Source organism: Perca fluviatilis, unplaced genomic scaffold, assembly GCF_010015445.1.
Source record: "Perca fluviatilis unplaced genomic scaffold, GENO_Pfluv_1.0 PFLUV_unplaced_scaf_198, whole genome shotgun sequence".
NCBI lineage: Eukaryota > Metazoa > Chordata > Actinopteri > Perciformes > Percidae > Perca > Perca fluviatilis.
The window spans coordinates 1-4,998 of record NW_024375611.1 but is presented as its reverse complement, the minus strand read 5'-3'; the positions used below and the strand labels follow the sequence as shown (position 1 = coordinate 4,998).

The following is a 4,998-nucleotide window of genomic DNA, read 5'->3' as shown; positions in this document are numbered from 1 at the left end:
ATCTTACATTAAATCTTATGTAATTATTGGGCTTTTTAATGTTTAAAAAAGGACATATACACCTTTAAAAACAATTAATTTACCTATAAATACAGTCGAACGCTGCTATAATACAAATATTATGGCTTAAAATTGTGGAAAAGTGCCACTATTATTTCAGTTTTATATTATAATTTTATGTAAAAATCGTGTTTATTTAATAAATATTTAATGTAATAAAGCTATACATCATCCACAAAACATTTGATTTAACTTTAAAAAAAGGTCTAAATACTTTTGTAAAACAGATAATAAGCTTTATATTTACAACAATCTACCCTTAATTTTAGATCATATCAAGTTTATTATACGTTTTTACATGGAAATTTACATATAAATCCTGTGTATTTAATAGATTTTTAATGTGAAAAAAAAGCATATTCTGCCATAAATACAATGAATTTAAGTATAATTACAGCAATCTATCATTCATTTTAAAATTTATTAAGTATTATATGAGTATTTATATGTAATTTTCCATAAAGATCATGTATATTTAATTAATCTTCAATGTTAAATAAGCATACTTTGCCATAAAAACAATGGATTCGCCTTTAAAAAGAAAAGAAAATACTGTTTTAAAACAAGTATGTGTGAGTAAAATTAGAGCAATCTACCATTAATTTTTAGCATATTAAGTTATAATGACTTTTTAATATGCAATTTTACATACAAATCATGTATATTTAATTTATCTTTAATGTTAAAAAAAGCATACTTTGCCATAAAAACACTGGATTTACCTTTGTTTTAAATGTCCAAATACTGTCAAAGAAATATTGATTATAGCAACAATCTGCTGATAATTTTGTCAAATATCATAACACTGCTATAATAATGATAACTAAACATATATTTATAAACATTCAACCTGCAAATGTAATGGACAATTTCGAAAATATCAAGCTATAAAAGAATAGTGAAATGACAAACTATAAAAAGATTTAGCTTAACAATAACAGCTCTTAGAAACAACCAGGACACAGTTACTACTGTTCAACATGTATTTATTCTGTTGACCAACAGATCAGAATAGAAAACAGTTGCTGCTCTAGCAACATACTTGCTTACAAAGCTTAACGTGGCATGGCTACATACTGCTAGCAGTCCAACAATTGGCTGCTTGTGGGCGAAAGTTCAAGAACAGTTTACAGTAGGTTCAGCTAATGTTCCCAGTGAAATTAAAAGACTTGAAACTAAAAAACAAGCTACATACAATTTAAAAGTCTGTCTGGTACTGCAGATGCCTTTAAAAACTAGCCCGTTTTGGAAAGATAAAATAAAGTTTTATTCCAGGTGCAGTGTAATGTTTGCTTCCACTGTTACTGCAGTAACTTAACTGAAGGTACTGAAGTAGCCTATAATTTTAAAGTAGTAACTTTGTCCAGTACTGTGAACCAATTCTATACTTAAAATATGGTACAATGTGTACCTAGTATTCACAGTGGTAGCATCTGACAACAATTAAACACCACTCAAGAATACAGTAGTGAGACCAACATGAACTGTGCATGAGAAAGAACTAGGGACATTGGATTGCAATGGGCTCCCTTCTGAAAAGTGTTTCTTTTTACTCCCTCCATTCATAGTCCGCAATTTTTGTTATCAGGGAAAGAACCTTTGGACTGACCGCCAGCTGCTTTCTGGTAGCATTGTTCTCCACTCTTGATCCCTTGTCTGGGTTGATCTTGAGGCATCTATCAAATGAAATACATCAAACAATTTCAGTAATAAAATGTGGACTCCTGCGTACCTTATATCCTGACATGAGGACGAATAAGGAATAAATTGGAAAACATAATGTGTGAAATAAATTCAACATTTGGATTTATTATGTAAAAAGAAAATGGTACAATGTGAGAATTCACCTGTCAAATTCATACTAAAAAAGGGAGGCACCAGGGGGGGTGGGCCTTGTGTGCCTCAGCAGCACAGTGAGCAGCAGGTCCGCAATAAGCCACTTTAATATTATACTACTTAAAGGAACACGCAGACTTCTTGGGAATTTCTTATTCACCGTAACCCCCAGAGTTAGACCAGTCCATACATACCCTTCTCATCTCCGTGTGTACTGTAAAGCTGTCTGATGGCCGCAGCGGCAGCAGCCCATAACAGAACATGCAGGTGAATGGTTCCAGTAATCCTACTGCTCCGAATAAGTGACAAAATAACACCAACATGTTCCTATTTACATGTTGTGATTTGTAGAGTCTACTATAGTACTATATTCTTCCGCCTGAGAATATAGTTCCTGGTTTGTTTACGGTTAGAAGATGGCTGTGTCTCATGTTACGTTGTTTTTTGTACACGCTGTGACTCTACAAATCACAACATGTAAATAGGAACATGTTGGCGTTATTTTGTCACTTATTGGGAGCAGTAGGATTACTGGAACCATTCACCTGCCTGTTCTGTTATGGGCTGATGTTGCTGGAGCCGTCAGACAGCTTTACAGCACACACGGAGATGAGAAGGGTATGTATGGACTGGTCTAACTCTGGGGGTTACGGTGAATAAGCTAAATTCCCAAGAAGTCGCCGTGTTCCTTTAATGAGTATAATATAAAGTGGCTTATTGCGGACCTGCTGCTCACTGTGCTGCTGAGGCACACAAGGCCCACACACACAGTTGTTGCATCATACACATCTCAGCTGAAACTAGAGGGGAGGAGGCATAAGCTATACTGTCGGACTATCACCTCTTGAGATAAAAAGTAGCATAACCACACAGGATGGGCCGGGGTTAGCTTGTTAGCATGCTGTTGCTGTAGAGTGCGTGTTAATACACTTCTTAAAAAGGTACTATGTGTCTAAAGTTTAGTAGGGGAAAAAATGAAAATGAACTAAAAATGAACAGATTAAGAGAGACTAAGAGCTCTGATGTCAAGTGTATTAATACACACTCTACGGTTGAGAAAATGTAGTGAAAAAGACAAAGGCTGTGACAGCAAGGCAAAGTTGTGAAATTCTGTCCTGTGCAAGGCTCTTTTATTACATTGCATTAGATTTTAAAGGGGTAACTATTTTTCTGGTCATTCTATATCTGTTTTGATATGGGCAATAAAATGGACTTCTGCTTTCTTACCTCTGCAAGAACTCCAATATTGGCAAACATCAACACAAGAGCATCGGTGAAGGCACTGATGTGACCATTCACAATGGTCGGGTCCACAGAAAGCATGAAGTACTCTGCTGCCAAAGGAGAGCTTCCTGTTGTAAACATACAAAAAACGGGATCTGTATTTTTGTGACAAACTGTGCTCAAAGACCATAAAGTCCAGTAATTACAAAATTTGTAAAGTTAAATTATATTTAACTAAAACACACAAAACACATGAAAAAACATCCATCGCACAAGTAGCAGGGGTGGGAATCACCAGACAAACAATACAATATTACCATTACATATAAATGTGGGGTAGGTAATGTTGGAGAAACTAGCAATAGATAGCTACAACCGTCATTGGGTTGGGATGTTTTCCAAAATGCAATAAAAAAAACAACCTGTGATTTGTTAATTTATATCAACCTTTATGTGTGACAAAAGTACAAAGAAAAGAACAGTTTTACTGGCCAGCGTAATTATATTTTGTAAAAATAAACATTTATAATTTCATGCCAGCAACCAAACAATTAAGCATGCATCTGTCCCAACTTTTGTTGTGTGCTGCAGGCATGGAATTCCAACTTTGTTTATATATTAAAAAAATACAATTATGCTGGTCAGTAAAACTATTGGAAATCATTTGTCTGTACTTTTCTTTTAAATAGGGTTTGTTGTAGTTTTTAAAAGTATCCAACTGAAAAAAACGCGAAAAAGACTTATCACAGTTTTTGAATGGGCATTGCACCTCCTTTCTCTTTTTGAAGCATGAGATTTCAGGTGACACAAAAGATCTTTCAGATCAATCCTACAGTGAGTAAGTTCACATTTAAATGATCCCTGCAAAGTCTCACACTGTGACACAGAAGATGCCTGCCGATGATGACAGAAAACATGACATTATAATTTCTAAAGTGAGACCTGCTATGCAACATGCATACTGGTAATGAGCCTCATTTCTGTGTAGCCCTTGATGTTGTACATAACCTTTTAGGGTTTTCACAGAAACACCACACATGTGACAAGTGTAATCTATGAACATGGCGAAACACTCACCTCTTCAGATTACTTTGAGGTCAGCAAATCTGTTGAGAGACAGAAAATAAAGTATTTGAGTGCATAGGCAATCTTAATTAAGATATCTGTCAAAATTAAAATTTCGTTGGAAACTATTGTGTGCAAGTAACGTTAGCTAGCTAAATAGGTAAAACAGTTAACACTATCTCAACCTAAGGTTAGCTACATTATACTAGTGAGCCAACACTTCACTCATAACGTTGGCTACCTAACGTTACAGTAACGTTGCTTAATTTACTTGTTACTACTGTTAACAACGTCGAGGTTCAGGTCACAAGTTACAGAATTGCACGTTTGCCAAGCTGGAGTAAAGTCAAAGTTGGTAAATGATTAACAAGCTAACATTTATGCTAACTAAAGTTACCAAGCTTGAGTTGGTAACGTTAACGTTAGTTATACAGTTTATATTTCGGGCTTACGTACCTTGCAGTTCTTGTTCACGTGCAGACTGTCAATGGTATCTTTTGCATCCTGAATTTCGCACGCGTTGCACATAAAAGTCGCTCTCTTCCAAACTGTCTCAAACACTATGACAACGTAAAACAGCCGCGCTCCTCTGGCTCACACTGTATCTCTACCGGTCTCTACGCTGTATCCACCGCGCTTTCTAACGTAACCCCTCCCACTCAAACATTGTTCTTTAAAATGATTGGAAGTTTCACACGTTTAGAGTCACATGTCCCAAATCTCCTGCTCCTGACTTTGCTGAAATGAGACTTGTTGTCTTTGAAGTTGACCTGAAGTTGACCCTCTGTCTGCACCTGGCAGATCCGTTAAGGA

General features: G+C 35.7%; 1 long non-coding RNA gene across 1 annotated transcript; it reads right to left on the bottom strand.

The window, feature by feature from the left end:
• Window positions 1–1,029: 1,029 nt before the first annotated feature.
• Window positions 1,030–4,972, bottom strand: LOC120555091. The gene is made up of 4 exons (XR_005638640.1): window positions 4,642–4,972; window positions 4,198–4,226; window positions 3,124–3,248; window positions 1,030–1,736 (listed from the first exon to the last, which is right to left on the bottom strand). It is a non-coding gene; the product is annotated as an uncharacterized LOC120555091 (long non-coding RNA).
• Between the last annotated feature and the right edge of the window lie 26 nt (window positions 4,973–4,998).